At 44.8% G+C, this 18,742-nt stretch overlaps 1 protein-coding gene across 10 annotated transcripts in view; it reads right to left on the reverse strand.

The window, feature by feature from the left end:
- Nucleotides 1–18,742, reverse strand: part of IFT81 (intraflagellar transport 81) — a 225,667-nt gene that overhangs the window by 114,359 nt on the left and 92,566 nt on the right. For 5 of the 10 annotated variants that reach the window (XM_032309053.1, XM_032309045.1, XM_032309054.1 and 2 more), the window contains exon 1: nt 2,235–2,957. The exons of 2 other annotated variants lie outside the window; for them this stretch is intronic. The gene's annotated coding sequence lies outside the window, so the exon portion shown is untranslated. Of the gene's footprint in view, nt 1–334; nt 564–1,803; nt 1,888–2,234; nt 2,958–18,742 lie in introns of those variants that run through there. 3 more of the 10 variants (XM_032309048.1, XM_032309050.1, XM_032309046.1) reach the window with 3 other exon arrangements.

An 18,742-nucleotide genomic window follows, 5' to 3' on the forward strand; every position in this document is an offset into this window, starting at 1 on the left:
ACCAAGCACTCTTCACCCACTGACGTTATGGACTGTAGGCATCGACTCTGCCACCGTTGACTAATTCAGGCCTATGTTTCCCTGTGCCTTCAATAAGGAAACAGCCTCGAGTTTTCTGGCCCCTGCCTCTCCTATTCCAAATCGTTTGTGTGCTTCTCACTGCTCACAAAATAAATTCCAAATTTTTGAATTTTGATTTTTCAGATGTAACTCAGTTGAGTTTTCCCACCTTCATTTTTCCAAACTGTTACCTTTCACTCTTAAATTTCACCCGACTGAAAAGTTACTGCTCCTTAGTTTTTTCACCTGTCTTCAGTTAATGCTGTTTTCTTACCTAGAAAAACTGTCTCCCGATCTCCACAGGTGCAGATCCTAACCGTCTTTCAGGGTTTGCCCTCCAAATGCACATTCTTCCAGGAAGTCATTCTCAAGCTATCTCCCACATTCTCCATCAGAATAACGGCAGCAGCACCTGCCCTGGAGACTAACCACATTTAATCTGCACTGTTCTCCTAGAGTTATTTTTCTTTTTCTTTTTTTTAAAAGATTTTATTTTATTTATTTGATAGAGAAAGAGATCACAAGCAGGCAGAGCAGCAGGCAGAGAGAGAGGGGGAAGCAGGCTCCCTGCTGAGCAGAGAGTCCGATGTGGGGCTCAATCCCAGGATCCTGAGATCATGACCTGAGCCGAAGGCAGAGGCTTAACCCACTGAGCCACCCAGGGGCCCCTAGAGTTATTTTTCTGTTTTGTACTAGTGACTCATGTACGTTTTCTCTTCTCCACTAAATTGTAAATTCCATGAGGACATTTTTGTGCCTAATTCTATCTGTGAATACCCACTGCATCAAAACTGAATTCCTCCATTGACTGGATAAATGTGTTCACGGGCCCAAGGCCAGAAAAAGAAAGATAAGCCCAAGTCAACTGGTGGTGATCTTAAGTTTTAAAAAATTAAATATCTGATTATTTAACTGCTGAAGCAGCTTTACCATGGTTCCTAGTGTTTCCTGCTTGAGGGTATCAATTGTTTAATATGGGAAGAACTGGCAGAAATTTTGCAGGCAGGCAATTTTTTAAATTAGCAATTTAAAAAAGGAATTAAAAAATGAACTGCTAAGAAAAGAAATTTTAAAAAATTACGTCAGTGCTCCCTAAGAGTTTTTAACTAAGAAATGAATAGATGCTATTTTATCAAAGACATTAGTTGGGGCTGCATGCATTTTGCTCTGAAATAGATTTTAATTGGGGGGGTGGAGCTGCATATTTGTAAAACATTAAATCTAAAACTATGAATCAGTGATTATTATTGTTAAAAAATGAGTCAAAAGATAGTAGAAAGGATAACCAATGTGCTTTAAAAAATTTGAGGCTTCCTTTAATCTACAAAAGGAAAACTTTTACATAAATGAAATAAAAATCCACCTCGGAGATGCAAGTTTTTCGTTGTTAAAAATATTTTAAGTAAAAATCCACGTCATAACCTTCCCATACATATAGAAGTTTAATGATTTAGAAATTATATGTATATAATATATAACATATATATACACACACATATATTTTTTCCCTTTCAAAACAAGACACTTGGATAAACGAGTAAAATGTTACCAGGAGAGGAAAAGAAACTAGTCGGGTTCCCCCTAGGTGCCCACCAGCTTTCAGATGGTCACCAGCTAAGGACAAAGATGTACTGAACAGGTAGGTTGTCTATGCCCAGCGGGCTCTGCGCTCTAAAATTAGCAAAAGCAATTACTCTCCCTCTGCCAGCGGAAAAGTCGCCACACTAATTCACGAGCACTTACCCACATAAGAGCCCAAGGGGGTGGGGGGAAGAATTAAAACCAGGACGTGCGTCTATCTGGCACAACTCGGGACGGAAACGACGCTGCCCTTGTCCCAGGCCGGCACAAGCGCGGGACCAGCAGCCTCTTAGGATTCCCAAAAATAGTGTCCACCCCGCCCCGCGCCCGGGCCTCGGGACAGTGGACAGGGGACCGACATACGACCCAGACCCCTCGCGGGGGGTGATTTGGGCTCCCCGACCGCTCAACCTTCGGGGGAGCTGCCTGGATCCTCGCGAGGCCCATTAGGCACCGACCCCGGCGTTGAGGGCTGAACTGCTGCGACCCTCCCCTGGCGAAGGTGCTGCACTGGGAAGGGGACGAGGAGGGAGTTCTCTTTTGGGGAGTGGGGGGCTTCAGGGAAGTTTCCGAGCGCGTCTTGGCGAGGTTACCTCAAATTCTCCTCAAGAAACCACTTTTCCCCCCCGCAGGAGGCATCCAGGCTCTACAGGGTTCCTAGAGACGAGCTCCCTGGCAACGGTTGCTAGGCCGTGAGATTACGTCACTTCCGGCGGGTGGGCCAGGCCGTTTCCGCGGGGCCCTCGGGGGCACGGTAGGGCCGAGGTCCCCAGCGGGGAAAAGTGTGGTACCCAGCCCACGTGCAAGTGCGTTTACCAGTCCCGTGCCACGGTGAGGACTGGAGACCACTGTACTTCGTGATGTCAGCTGGCAAGGAAAGTATGAGGGGAAAAAAAATGAAATTCCTCACGCCCTGAAAACTTAGTTGCCTGTCCAAACATCTTGGAAGAAACCAACTACAGATTTAGTATCAGTCTCAGAGCAAAATAAAACAAACAAAAAAGGGAAACAAATTCCTTATGAGGCATCTCCTATTTGCCTTGCTCTGCGATGGCTGCTGGCGATGCAAAGGAAGCCAGGAATTACTACAGGGCTCCTGTTTTCAAGGAGCATAGTCTACTGCGGATAAAGAGACAGACGACTGAAAGGCAACTCCAATACTATCACAAAAGGATAATGGGCGAGGCCAGATGAAGTATATCCTGAGTTTATTTGGGTCTGAAGGGCCCGTACAATCAGGAAAGTTTCCACCAGATAAAGTGATGTTTAAGGATCAGTGAAAATTAGCCACATGGGATATTTTTTTTTGAGCAGAGGGAACAGAACATTGCAAGATGACTCCATTGCTGGTTGCCTTCTGACTACTGAACAGAAACAGGCATCCTGCCGGGCACCTGGGGGAAAACGAAGACCCATCCCAGCTCACAGATGGTCCTGACAAGTTGGAGAAAGGCAACACTGAAAACCTTGAAAAGTTAAATAATTTAAATAACTTTGGGAGGAATAGTAAAAGATTCATATAAGGGACTGAATAATTAATTGATCCTGGTGGATGTATTGGTGGATGTATTAGGAGATTCCCTGGGCCACCAGGATTTGAAACCTGGGTCTGCCATCTTGCAGCCTTACCTCTCTGACCTTTCCTGATCTCCTCTATAATATATGGCTATAATACTACTTTCCTCAAAAGGCTGATGTGAGGATTAAGTGTGTCAAACTAGGTCAAGTCATTTGAATAGTGCCTGACACTGGAAGAGCTAAGGACATTTTACCTTTTTCCCCTACTTTTTAAAAAGCGAGATGGTTAGATTTTCTCCTTCTACAGTCTACAGATGAAGGCTCTAGAAAGATAAGAGTGGTTTATTGGGTAGTTTTTAGTTCCTCCTCTGCCTGTTGCGGCTATTATAGAAGCACTATAATTTTCAGTTATGAGAATGCAATCCTGTGTAAATTGGAGTAAGCAATGGAATCTACTCTTTGCACTCAAATTTGAATGGATGTTATGTTTAATGTGGTTGCTCTGGAACCCAAGGAAAAATTTGAGGCCAGTCAGCACACTTCTTGGAATCCACATACTGAGAAGATTATATTCCATCTTGAACCAAAAAAGTGAGACAGAGAAGCCTGCTCATATTAGGTCTCTGCCTATGTATAGGGCCCAGATACAGGCCAGAGGAAGACTTACCACCCCCTGATTCATTTAAGATAAAACCTTGAATGGATTCATGAAGAGTCCAAGAAGAACTCAGCAACAATTCCACAACACTGAAGGCTGATTACATTCCAAGTCAAGCTACCCACATGAAGAATTTTTTTCCTCGTAGATGTTGACTCTTCCTTATAAACCCCAAAACATGTCTCTTGGCTGAACTGTATTTGACTTTTTTTTTTTTTTTGACAGAGAGAGAGATCACAAGTAGGCAAAGAGGCAGGTAGGAAGCAGGCTCCCTGCTGAGCAGAGAACCCTATGTGGGGCTCTATCCCAGGACCCTGAGATCATGACCTGAGCTGAAGGCAGAGGCTTTATAACCTACTGAGCCACCCAGGCACCCCATATTTGACATTTTTAATAGCTGAAGGGAAGTCCAATTATATGAGATAGTCTTTCTGAAGAAGTCCCACCCCTACCCTGAGTCTATTTAAAAAAAAAAAAAAAGTTTCTGGGGTGCCTGGGTGGCTCAGTGGATTAACCCTCTGCCTTCCGCTCAGGTCATGATCTCAGGGTCCTGGGATTGAGCCCCGCATCCGCATCCAGCTCTCTCCTCGGTGGGGAGCCTGCTTCCCCCTCTCTCTCTCTGCCTGCCTCTCTACCTACTTGTGTTCGTTCTCTCTCTGTCAAATAAATAAATAAAATCTTAAAAAAAAAAAGTTTCATCAATGTGTAATTCACATACATACAGTTCACCCATTTAAAGTATATAATTTTACACTAATTCAAAAAGATCTATGAGGGGCGCCTGGGTGGCTCAGTGGGTTAAAGCCTCTGCCTTCGGCTCAGGTCATGATCCCAGGGTCCTGAGATCGAGCCCCGCATCGGGTTCTCTGCTCAGCAGGGAGCCTGCTTCCTCCTCTCTCTCTCTGCCTGCCTCTCTGCCTACCTGTGATCTCTGTCTGTAAAATAAATAAATAAATAAACAAAACAAAACAAAACAAAAAGATCTATGCATCCCTATGTTTACTGCAGCATTATTTACAGTAGCCAAGGTATGGAAGCACCCCAAGTGTTCACCAATAAACGAATGGATAAAGAAGATACACACACAAACACACACACATACACACATACAGGAATGTCACAGAGCCATGCAAAAGAATGAGATCTTACCATTTGGGACAAAAAGGATGAACCTAAAGGGTATAGTGCTAAGTGAAATAAGTCAGACTCAAAAAGACAAATCCCATATGATTTCACTCATATGTAGACTCTAAAAAACAAAACAAATGAACAAACAAGCAAAAAGCCAAATCATACCTATAAATACAGAGAACAAAGGGGTGGTTGCCAGAGGAAAGGGGAGGTTGCGGGTGGTTAGACTAAATAGTTGAAAGGGAGTAGGAGAAACAGGCTTCCAGTTAAGTAATGAATAAGTCATGGAAATAAAAGGCATCGCACAGAGAGTATAGTAAATGATATTGCAATAGTGACATACGGTGACTGATGGTAGCTGCGCTTGTGATAAGCATAACATATAGAGAAACTGAAGCACTATGTTGTACACCTGAAAACAATGTAACAATGTGTGTCAAAACTCAAATTTTATAAAAAATTATTATAAAAAATAAAGTACATAATTCAATGGCTTTTAGCTTAATCACAAAGTTGTGTAGCCATCACCACTATCTAATCACAGAACATCTTCATCACCCCAAAAAGAGAGCCCATACCCTTTAGCCATCAAAAAAAAAAAAAAGACAAAAAAAAAACTTGCCACCACACAGCCCCTGGAAACCACTAATGTGCTTTCCTTCTTTAGGACTATACCTCTCCTGGATATTTCATATAAAAGGAATCATTAAAGTATCAGTCTGGCTTCTTTCACTTAGTATAATGTTTTAAAAGTTCATCTGTGTTGTAGCATGTATCAGTACCTCATTCCATTTGTGGCAGAATAACAGTCCATTGTCCATCCATTCCCCAGCTGAGGGACATTTGGACTGTTTCCACTTTTTGGTTATACTGAACAATGTGCTATGAACATCTGTGTACATACCTCCACTGCCTTATGGATAAAGCGCTTCCATTGGCTAAGTCAGATGAGCAGGGGCATGAGTAATTGGGAGGTAGATGGTTATTCATTCTTGGGTTTGTCTTTTCCTTTGAATTTTTGTTAATTTTAGCCTCTTGGGTGCTCATGGCTGTAGACCACAGAACCGAAGAGGTGGATTCCTTAGTAGTTTTTGGTTGTAACAACAAACTGTTGTTGCAACCTACTTGTCCCTTGCTACCAAAACACTAAAATACCCGATCTGCTTCTCACCTGAAGCCCTCTGATAAGAAGATGCTGTTAAATGGAAGTGTGCTTTAAAAGTTCACCAGCCTCTAGTGGAGAAGAGGGTGGGGACAGGTGTGGAGGAGGTGAGAGAAAATAGAAGCTGCCCCTTACAACTCCCTTATTTAACCTTGTAGATACTGCAAGACTATCCATGGTTGTGAACTTCTCCTCTGGTTATTCAGAGGAGGGGGAAAAAAATCACTCCTGGTCAAAATGTGTTTTTCAAGACTCAGTTTAGTACAAAATTAAAATAAGGAGGGGGCCTTTATTTCATGTAGTTGTGAAGTCCAAGGATATTCTGCCTTCAGGTACAGTGTGATCTAGGTCATCTTGATATTCTTTCTCCCTTCATTTCACTGTCTCTTATCTCCACTTCCCTCTGAATGGGCTGCTATTAGCAAGAGGTTTATTTTCTTCCCGCCTAGCAACCTCACTAAAACTAGAATCTTTTTTCCAACAGTTCCAGCAATTCCCAGGGATGACCCTCACTGGTCTCAAGTGTGTCAGGCCATTCTTGAATCCATTGCTATGACTCTGATAGATGAATCTGAGGAGGGCTGCTCCAAAAAAGGAAGAACTGGATTCTGTTACCAGAGGTAGAGATGCAGTGCAAACAAGAACAACAGATGTCTCTTCCAGAAGTCGGGGAAGGTGGTTAAATCTTAAAATCTGGGTAGGCAAAACCAGAAGAGGAAGAAATGAGCCTGTACTTATTCTGGAGAGCACCCATATCAGTGCAAACTTTCTCCCCGATTTCCTCCCAACAAATCATCTTTCTTCACTACAGGCTTCCATCGTAGGCCAAGTGAGGTCTCAAGATATCCACAGACTCCCCAGGTCTCCACAAAAATCTGAGGATACTATGAACATAATGCCTCCAGTCCTTCTCATTTCATAACTTCCAAACAAGAACTTTCCTGTGCAGAGTATGGAAAGCCAAGCCAATTCTCTGTTTTTGGTATTAAATTTAGACCTTTCATCCTGACCATGAGATATTTCTGGATTCTGCATGAGTATTCAGAGAATGCCAGTTTTCAAGATGCTATCCCATCTGGGGCTACTCTGCACACTGCCCACTTTATCTCATTCTTTTAAAACTGGGAAAAATGACCCAGGCACAGGAACAAATTTGGAAGTGGGTTATTCTGCTATTCATTAATTGTCACTTAATGCCATTGCCATCTAGGTTAGTTGGTGAGGAAAGAAATGGAATTTAAATGAAAACCTGAATTGAATTTCACCTATATCCTAAATAGCCTTAGCTCTGGCAATTTAATTTTGTGGGTATGCTTAGTAGTAGAATGTGCTCTCCTAAAAGGTAAAAAGATAAATAATATGTGAAACATTCACCTGGATGGGTGAGATTGCAGAGGTGTTGTTAAATGTGTGTGTGGTGGGGCGCCTAGGTGGCTTAGTGGGTTAAGCCTCTGCCTTCAGCTCAGGTCATGATCTCAGGGTCCTGGGATAGAGACCCACATTGGGCTCTCTGCTCAGCAGGGAGCCTGCTTCCCCCCCACCCCCGCCGCCCCTCCTGATGCTGTGCCTACTTGTGATCTCTCTCCCTCTCTGTGTCAAATAAATAACAAAAAATAGATAAATAAATAAAAAATGTGTACGCAGTGCTACATTTTTGTAGAACAGTTTTTTAACGGATCTTGTAAGATTAATGGGTAATGTAGAGGGGTCAAAACAATACGCAATTCATATGCAGTCCTTGGGTACAAGTATGGATTGAAATATAAGATACAGCTAATTTCTACTGGGCTCAAATAATAATCATGTCATCACTTACTGAGTGCTTATTGTAGGTCAGGAACTCCATTAAATACTTCACATATGTATCAGAATTTATTAAAATATTGATTTATGTGTGTACTCCTTCTGTTTCTCCTCCTCTGGAAACAATCTGCATTGCCTTGAGATTTGCAAGCTGAAATCAGAAGTCATACCTCCTGCCTTTTGTAAAGGTCTGAAATCTTTGGGAGAGATTATGGATTACACTGGCTGTCCTCCAGGGAGAAGCAGAGAGAGGAGTTCCTTCCAAAGTCAGAAGAGAGAGAAGAAAGTTGCTAAGAGGAATGAGAAAGGATCATAGGTTGATCATTCTGCGGCAACTCCTAAGAAGGGAAGAATATGAGGAAGCCACATGGTGAATCTAGGGGTGGCCAACACTCTTTGTCCTAGGTCTGACATGGAAGCATCGACAATATTGAATCTGAAAGGACCAGGCAGTCTGGGATGATGCGTGTGTGACTGAGGAGTCACCAGCGCGGGCCAGTGACAGAGGACTGCAAGTGACTCTCCGAAGCTTTGCCCCTGCAAAAGAGCCCAGGGACTTGACAATCCCTGGGATGTGCGTGAGAAGGAAATGCCCAAAAATGACAGGAGGGGATCTCAGATTTGGATTTCAGCTAATGATAAAATAATAGTGATAAAATAATGTCTTTCCTCTTGCAAATCTGAGCGGTGCTCTAAAATGGCTAATCTCTGTACTGCCAGCTTCCTAGCAGGATAAAGATGGCACAGTCTATGCAATTGAGGAGAGCTTAATAAAGGACCATTTATAAAGGTACGGGCAGGGTTGAGGAGAACTAACAAAAGAACCAGCAACAAAAGCAAGCATTGCTGCCCTAAGGCTGACACCGCAAGAGAAGGGAACAGGCACCAGAAGGCCGACAGTGAGCAGCAGTACAGAGAATGTTGCCTAACAGGACCCATTAGATGCAGCCGGTCTTGACCTCCCTCTCCTTCAACCCTCTGATCTCCAGCGTGGCCTCTCATTGGCTAAACCCAATAGTGTGCCCAAGGGGGTAAGCAGACCCATTGAGGTCACTGGTTCAGACTGGGATCCCAGGACAGAGAGTCAGGAAGAAAATGGAGGAGTGGGGATCTGGAGTAGCAGACTGAATGAATTATAAATTGAATTATATATGCAATTATACAGTCCAAGTGATGGGCAGAAAGGCCTGAGGAGGTGAAAGGAACTACCCTCATGTCTCCAACCTCCTCTGGCTCCTTAGCTGAAGTTCTAGGCATCGCATGGGGTTGGACCTAATTTCATTTCAGCACTCTGCCCGCACCCATATCATCTCATTTAATCTTCACAACAGGTCTGCAAGGACAGTTTTGCTTTTTCTATTTTATAATTCAGGCCTGGGGAGGCCTGGGGAGTTACTAGAGGGCCCAAGTTCACATACCTAGTAGCTGGCTGAGCCAAGATTCAGACAGCGTCGGCCTGATCCCAAAGCCATTTTCACCAACCTACTAAACTGGCTCGAAACCGGCTCAGCAGAGTCTGAAAGAAGGACCATAAATCAGGCCACTGAAGCAGGAGGCAAAGGGATTTTCTGTGTGGGAGGGCCAGTGTTAACATGCTGTCTGGCTTTCGCTGCCTACAAGGCCTTTGCCAAGGAAAGTCTTCTCTGATCCAGGTAGGGCTAATGGTTTAAAATCCAAGTGCTTACCCTGGAATCACAGAGGGGGAGGATAGAGAAAACACTTGGCCCATGATGGGAAAAAAAGGATATTTTCATTTCAAATGCCTTTCAAGTTCTTTTTTTCCCAGCTGAGTGTTGGTGTATTTATAGAATTCAGGGGGAGTATTTAAGGGTAACCAGCAGTGGAGCTGCATTTTGGGCCATCAGGAAGCTCCGAATCACGCAGGAAAAGGTTGATGGGAGGAGACAGTAAAGGCCAAGATCAGCGGGGCACAAACTGGCCTTCTCCTTCATGTTGCCAAGAACTTTTCTCCCTTCTGGGCTGATGACGTCAAATTGAAGTCTATAAGTGTGCTATAGATGGAATCAGAGAGCCAAAATGATGGGCAAACAGAGGAATGGCTAAACAAATTGTGGTATAAATATACAACATATTATTCAACCATAAAAAGAAAGAAGTATGGACCCATGCTACAACACTGATGAACCTTGAAAACATTTTGTTACATGAAAGAAGCCAGACATAAAAGTCCACACACTGTGTGATTCGCCTTATAGGAAGTATCTAGAAGAGGCAAACTCATAGAGACAGAAGGCAGATTGGTGATTGACGAAGGGGAGGGGAGGGGACAATGTGGAGCACCTGCTTAATGGGTACAGGATTTCCTTCTGGGGTGAGGGACATCTTCTGGAGATAGAGGTGGTGGTTGTACAGTCCTGTGAACGTACTCAATGTCATCAAATTGTTCCCATTAAGAAGGTTAATTTTATACAGTGTGAATCTCACCTCAATTAGAAATAAAGGATGGGCAGACCTTGGGAGGTCACCCATCCACCCTGTCTTCCAGGCTGTCTTTGTTCCTTTCAGCTCACATCATGAGGCCTCATTTCATTCCAGGCTTTCCCTCTCTATCTACTCCCCAGCCACTGGCCTCCCTTCTGTGGCTCCCACACACCAAACCCATGCCAGCCTCAAGACTTTGGCACTGCTGTTTCTTCTGCCTGGCTGTTCTTCACCCGGATCTTGCCCTGGCCTGGCTCTGCCTCCTCATTCAGGAGGAAGAAATGAAGTGGAATAGAAAATATCACACAGAATAGGGTAAACATTACTGTGTCAGAAATATTTTTGCTGTGTCACAAACCACTCCCAACTTATTAGCTTAAAAACAACATGTTTTTTCTTCCCCGCAAAGCCGTGGGTTGGCCAGGCTCAGCTGGCCAGTTCTTCTGCTCCATGCGGTATGTGCCAGGGTCGGCTGGCAGCCCAATTCAGCTGGGGGCTCGTGCGGGGCTAGAACACCCAAGAGAGCTCCCCTCCTTTCAGGGCCTCAGTGCTGCTTCCTGGTCCCCCTTGGCATGGATGCTCTTTCTCCTTGCAGTCTCTCGTTGGGCTGTGGATTGACCTGAGCTTCCTTACCCGGCAGCCAGGCACCAAAAGCATGAAAGTCAGAGCCACCAGGCTTCTTAAAGTGGAGACCCAGAACACACGGAGTCATTTCCTTTACATTCCATTGGTTAAAGCAAGTCATAAGATCTTCCCTGATTCAAGGAAAGAAGAAACAGGCTCTACCTCTGGATCAGGGAGTAGCATGGGCATACCAGGAATGATGTTTGCTAAATTGTTGCCAGACATCTTCACAGACACTCTACCATGATTGTTTAGTGGAGGTTTTATTTCAGTTTAATAAAAATGCACGCGTGTTCTTTGGGTCACACAATAAAACATATTTCTTGCTGTGAGTCACAGCCAAAAGGTTAAAAAAACACACTTCTTCTACATCCCTTTATAAATTTCTTCCATAGCACTTAGTGCTCTCGGCACTTCGTTTACTTGATTGTATGTCCCTCCCATTAGGATATAAACTCTCTTAGAGCAAGGACCTTGTTGGGCTTGTTCACTGCTATGTCCCCAGCGCCTGACAGAGCCTAGCACTTAATAGGTGCCTAATAAATATCTGTTGCTGTTAAATAGGTAGAAACAGCTATCAGATATTGGGTGCTGAGCACACAAAAGCATTGTGCCATTTAATTCATTCAATGCATATCTGAGCAACGACTTTGTGCCAGGCACTATTCTAGGTGCTGGTGAAACAACAGTGAATATAATTGACAATAATCCCTGCCCTTACCGAGTTTACATTTCATTATGATACTAGAGTAGTATCAAGTAGATTTGTTGATACTATTTTGACAGATAAGGAAACTGAGAGTCAGAGAGGGAACCTGCCCAAGGTCACACAGCTAATAAATTCAGCCTGACCTGGCTCGACTCCACTCTACTGCAAATGTTGGGTTTCGCCCAGAGCAGGGTCTAAGTGATTACAAATCTCAATTCCTTCAATTGCTTCTCTGAAGGATCAAACTCGTCTTTCTGGGAATCAGGCACAGGCAATGGGAAAAGGTGAGTTCCATGACCTCACAGTCCCTGCCCCCCCCCACTTCATGACGATGGCTCACACCTGGGGTGTTGCAGATTTGAGCCACAGCTCTCAGTCACCCCCACTGTCTTATCAGCATGTGACATCCCCAAGTGCCTGGGGCCTGCAGGCCTGGCAAAGAATGCAGCCGGAACAAAAATAAACCTGCCACATTCCTTGGCAGCCCCCTGCCCCTTCCCGCTCTCCAGCCATCCATCCTCACAGCAGAGCCTGCCAGGGAAGGCCAAGAGAGGGAGAGCAGAGCGGAGGAAGCCAGTGCTGCTGCCGGCCAACCCCTGGAAAGAGAGGGAGAGGGGAAGAGAGGAAGAGAAAGAGAGAGATCACCTTATATGGGAACGTGCGCAGACAATGTGTGGCAATGCCTTGAGTGCAGCAGAGGTCAGATACCAGACAGATGGAAGAAATTAAACATGGGACAGAGCGTGTTCCTGGGCCCTGAAAACAGCTCTTGTTTCACAGCGAGTTCGCACAAAGCCTGGCCCGTTTTCCTTTTTTGCCTAAGCTGAGCAAGATGTGCATCCTAAACTCTACTTGACTTTGACTCAGGCCCCCTGACTCTGGCTTGGCAGAGGTCTCATCCTTTAAAGTCATTTCTTTCACGAACTAAACGCTTCTTTGGAAATAACAAGGGAAAGGCTAGGCCTCTTTCCCAAGACTTTCCAATCTCTCCCCAAAGTACATAAATTAGTGGTTAATGAGTAAATATGCCTTCATTTTTCATTTATTCATTCATTCATTAAACAAATATCAAGGACCAATTATACCCCAGGCACTGAGCCAGGTGCTGGGAAGACAGCTTTGATGAAGATGATGATGATGATGATGACGACGACAATGACCATTTGTTGATTTGCACTCATCTTATAAACATTTCAATTCATAATAATCTACTCAGCACTTTCATGGTAGATTCACTGGTGATACAGAACACTGCTCTAGAATCATCTGGTCCCTGCCCCGTGGCGCTTGCAGTGGGGGGGGGGGGGGGAGTAGAAATGGCAGATACTGAGCACACGATTTCAGAGGCGCCTCCTGTCGGCATTTTGAATCAGCTACCATTACCATTTCCATTTACCCCAGGGTTTTTCAACCCCAGCAATATGGACATTTTGGGCGGGATCATTCTTTGGGTGGGGCATGTACGTGGGGTTGGTGGGGAGCTGCTCTGTGCATTACAGGGTATTCAGCAATGTCCCTGGCCTCTAGCCACATGGTGTCAGTAGCAAAAACCCCTCTCCCCTAGTTCCTCCAGTTGTGAGAACCAAAACATGTTTCCAGTCACTGCCAAACATCTCCGGGGCGGGGGGTACAAAATTGCTCCTGGTTGAGAATCACCAATTGAACAGATGAGGAAGTAGAGACTCAGGGTGGGTTAAGAAACTTCCTAACTGTCAGACCACTGGCCAGCAGGGCTTGCACCCTGATCATTCTGACTCCAATGCCCCTGGGCATCACCGTTACAGTGTGAAACCCCCTATTTCCTTGAGAGCAGATAATCTGTGAGTTTGGATAGTCATAGACTTCTTTAGCTCATTCCACAAAATGGAAGTCATCCGTGTTAGTTCAGATCCCCTGAGAAGCAGATGCCAGGACGGGTCCGAACCTGCACAAGATTTACTGAGGATTTCCTTATTCATGGCTGCAAAACGCACAAGGGAAAGGAGCTAGAGTAGGCGGGAGAATCCTCAGCTTGCGGGACCAGGCTGAGCCCTGTGGAAGGTGAGGGGGAAGGAGCACTGGGCAGGAAGAGCCTCAGACAGCAGCATAGCTTGAAGAAAGTTCTGGCCATGCTGATAGAGATTTCCCAAGCCAAAGGAGGCTGTAAGAGGAGTCCCGGGCTGGCCGGCCAGCAGCAGGGCTGCACTAGCACTCCCACAGTGCTCAGTCGCTGGCTGGGGGAAATTGGTGGAGCCAGAGGGGCAGGACCTGGACTGTCAGTCAAACATGTTCTTCAAAGCAGACTCTCCTGAAGGAGTTCTGAACGGTGCATGCCCGTGGCTATCTCCTCATCAGAAAAGTGCTGCCCTGTGCTTACTTTCACGTTAAGGCAGAGAGATCTAAAAGGCACTGGAGATACAAAGCCAGGCTGGCATGGTTTTGTGGGCTACAAAGCCAGGTTGGCGTCATTTAATCAAAAGGGTCCATTTTCCTTCAAATGTCTTGAGCTTTTTAGTGAACTTCAAAGTCAGCTCCAACTTGGGTACCTCCAGCAAGGGGGTAAGGAGTGTTGCCTTGAGGAGCTGCTTTGTAGCTTGTGGATGTGGGCACTCCCTGAGACTCAGTTTCCCCATCTGCATGATGGAATCACCCTGCCTTATCCTATAGGGTTGATGTGAGGATTGAATGAATATTTATGGAGTTGCTTTTTCAGGAGAAGATGGAGGTCTTCCTGCATGAACTTTCTGCTGATCCCTTGGCTGTGTACAGATATTTCCCTGCTAACCACCCTCTCTCATCCTTCCAACTGAGATTCGTCTTGGCACTTCCACAAGGAATAACAAACTAGCATTCCCAGGGCTCAGTTTCACAGATAGACAAGCTGTGTTTGGCTCACAGAGTGCTAAACAAACAAACCAATAGAATGACTCGTTTGAAAACAGATATTTCGGGGCGCCTGGGTGGCTCAGTGGGTTAAGCCGCTGCCTTCGGCTCAGGTCATGATCTCGGGGTCCTGGGATCGAGTCCCACATCGGGCTCTCTGCTTAGCAGGGAGCCTGCTTCCTCCTCTCTCTCTCTCTCTGCCTGCCTCTCTGCCTACTTGTGATCTCTCTCTGTCAAATAAATAAAATCTTAAAAAAAAAAAAAAAAAAGAAAACAGATATTTCAAGTTGAGGCAGCCAATCAAAACCAATGCATCTTAATTCCATTTGTTCGAGCTGTGTGGATTTCTGGGTTCCCCTGAAAATGTGGGAAAGCTAGATATGCTGTGTGGCAGACTGGCTAAAGTAGAGAAGAGGCCGTCTGCTTCAGATGAGACTTGAACTGACCAGGTTTCCAGTCCCCACACTCCTATCAACTGTGATCATGAAGCTAGATTAGCTAGATTAGCTAGATGCCGATTAGCATCGTGTCTGTGCTGCCATTTTTCTTAGAATACTACTCCTTTGTCTCATGTAGTTATCAAAGGAGAAAAGGTAGACCAGGAGATCTACGTTCTTTCTTGTACCTGGTCCCATTTCACTTCACTTAGATCACTACCTGACACTTACTTGGCACACCCAAGTTTACATTTAGACTTGAGGCCTGTTAAGCCCTTCTGGAATTTCCTTCCTAAAATGATCCCTGCAATTTCATAAGAATCCTCTATGTTTTTATTTCCCTTTAATTCACATGCACTGCCATTCACCCAAGAGGCACACAGTATTTCCTTCATTTTATTTTTATTTATTTATTTATCTATTTATTTATTTATTTTTGAAGATTTTATTTATTCATTTGTGAGAGAGAGAGTGTGCGAGCAAGAGCAGGGTGAGGGGTAGAGGGAGAGGGAGAAATAGACTCCCCGCTGAGCAGGGAGCCCAATGTGGGGCTTGATCTGGGGACTCCAGGATCATGACCTGAGCCAAAGGCAGATGCTTAACCAACCAAGCTACAGTAGGCACCTCTACTTCCTTCATTTTAAAGAGCAGTTGAGTCCTGGAGAGATGACATGGTTTGCCCAAGGACAGAGCTGGTTAGTGGCAGAGCAGAGTCCTACTGACCCCAAGTCTGATACTTTTTTCCATTACTCTAGGCTACAAAGTATATTAGGACTTTGAGTTGCAAAAGACAGAAAGTTAACTAAAATTGGCTTAAGCAAAAGAGGCAATTTATTAGCTCATATGACTGGACAATCCAAAGGAACCAGGGCTTCAAGTACAACTGGATCTAGGAGCTCAGATACTATCCTGGGACTCCACTAATCCTTCTCTCTTGGTTCTAACTCCTTATTCTGTTGGTTTTATTTTAATGTAGCCTTTCCACTCACTGATGGCAAGACCAGAAGCACTAAGCCGTATCTATTAGCTTCAAATCCATATGGTCCCAACAAATGGAATTGAGTCTCCTTGGTCCTGACTGGCGTGATCGAATTATGTGCCCGTCCCTGAGCCAATCACCTGCCAGAGAATATGGTGTTCTGATTGGCCCGACTCGGTCATGTGACGCCCCCAAACAGGGTATGAGATCAGCTACACCTGGAGAGGAGCTGAGGGTTGACAGTGGAGGAGTGATGCTCAAAAAGGAAAACTGAGTGTTACCATCAGATATGGGGATGAATGCGGGACCAGCATATCCACTACACCTAGAATCTTTCCGTTGGCGTCCCAATATACAGCAGTCTTCTCCTCTACCCCTACCTTCCCTGCCTTTGTTCGTGGGACATTCCCCTCCTGTCACTGGAAGGCCATCCTTATACATTCTTCCCTCAATCACAGACCCAGGTGAAGCCTCCCCTATTCAATCGTTGTGAGCTACAATGAAACTGTTCCTCTGTACAGTAAGAATCTGACCCGCGCGCACCAGCACTCAGTTCCATAGCTATTGAATGTAGGAATGAGGAGATAATTTGCATGAAATGCAACAATGAGAGAACAGGGCCTAGATTAGAAGAAAATAAACAAAAATGTTAGCAGTAACTATCTTGATGAGTTATGGGCGATTCTCGCTTTTCTTTATTCCTTTCAGTATTTTCTATGATTTAAAAAGCCAACAAATGGTAATAGTAAAAAGGAAGTAATACAAGTCTGGTTTCAACAGCTGGACTATAAGTGAGATAAAGGCGAGGGCCAAGTATTGATTCTCTTACGCCTCCCCTAGCTCCCAGCTGTGGGATGGACTCAGTGTAAGTCAGTTCGAGCTCCTTAAGAGCTAAATTAACAGCATCAGGATTTATAACAGACTGTTGATTGCCTTTCCAAAAGCCAATCCTCCTTTCTCTTGCAGACTCCCCGACCCCAACTGTGTGTGGGGGCCTCCCACCTCCTCACTGCCATGTGCTTCATGGAGGCAGACCCCAGCCCCAACCCCTGCTCTAGAGGCTGAATCCTCCCTGTTTGAATTCAGGGTTTCTTTATTTTTTTAAGATTTTATTTATTTATTTGACAGAGATCACAAGTAGGCAGAGAGGCAGCGGGAGGGGGTGGGGGAAGCAGGCTCCCCATTGAGCAGAGAGTCTGACACGGGGCTCGATCCCAGGACCCTGAGATCATGACCTGAGCTGAAGGCAGAGGCCCAACACACTGAGCCACCCAGGCATCCCTAATTCAGGGTTTCTTAACCTCAGCCCTACTGACATTTCGGGACAGGATAATTCTACTGATTTGTTGAGTTGCTTCATGAGCCACCTTGGAGACTGTTATATGAAATAAAAATTGTCCTTAATGTTTTAAGTGTTTAAGCTAATTTGAGTTGTGCCTTTCTGTGACAGCATCTTAACCAACCCAAGGGTCCGTTGAAGACATTGCAAAGCATACAAATAAAACTGCCATCAAAAATAGGGATTCTCTTAGTGCTCGGGGGTGGATATCAGAACCTGGAGGTGGGGACTGACGTATCATTTGATAGTCCCTTTTGAGTGAAACTAGTGATCTACAGCTATTCCAGTTCCACACGGGATTGCTAATCACCAGTGCTGAGACAGAGAGAAGGACTGTCCTCCTTTTGCAAAACAAAAAACAACATTTGGACTAAAACCACTACGTCCCATCACATAAAAATTGCTGCAAAACATCAAGTTCTGTACTTTTTAAGCTAATATCTCTGGGAGTCTACCCAACAACCTCTAAAATGGAGCTGATTAAGGAAATGCTAAGCCAAATGGCTTAAGTTCTAGAAGCCTCTGTTTGCTCATCTGTAAGCTGGGGAGAACAAAATGAGAATCCTCTGATATTAGAGATCAGAAAATACTTCATGAGCTATAAAACAGATAATGGATTATCTATACTAAGCAGACCAGATAAACTGTAACACCTTCCCAGGGTTGGAACGATCTAAATTTAGGGTGTAGTGGGACCAAAATCATCAGTCAATTGTTCCTATGCAGCCTTGTTAAATTTCTTGTGCTTTTGAGCTCTGTTTCCTCATCTGTATGCTGTGGCAAGACCTCATTCTGACTGTCACTGGCGGAAAAATAAGGCTGTTTGAAAAAAGGGAAATATATCACTATTGATTTTCTACCACAGTTTTCTTGCCCAGGTCAAACAATAGCAGCAGAGCAAACAGAACTAGACTTGGAGGCACATACTCCATAGCGAATGTTGGGGCATCGCTGCCCTCTGCTGGTCGGCAGCGGTGCCACAGTGGTTACAGAGAGAAGAGGGTCCTTGGAGAAGGACCCCTGGGAAATTGAGGCACCCAGAGGTGAAGGGACTTGCTGGAGGGCAAGGAACTAGCTTTAGATAGAGTATTTGGGAATCCTGACTCTTAGCTCCTTGTAGAGGGAGAAAAATGACTGGAAAATCATTCTTTATGGTTTCACTCTTGCTACATTCTAAGCTTTTCTAGATAATCTGATGGATTTTTCTCTCTTGTTCTTTGCCACCCAAACGGCATGGACTTCCTTTACCTTTTCAAGGTCCACCACTGGCCCTGAGGCTAAGAGTCCTATTGGGAGCTGGGAACTTTACAGAAATGATCTGGATCCTGACAACTGCTTTTTGGAATACAGGCCAGGAAACTAAAGTTCAGAGAGGTTAAGACACAGGCCCAAAGTCCAACAGCCAGGAAGCACAGGAGCTGGGATCCGAACTCTCAC

This window comes from Mustela erminea, chromosome 13, assembly GCF_009829155.1.
Source record: "Mustela erminea isolate mMusErm1 chromosome 13, mMusErm1.Pri, whole genome shotgun sequence".
Lineage (NCBI taxonomy): Eukaryota > Metazoa > Chordata > Mammalia > Carnivora > Mustelidae > Mustela > Mustela erminea.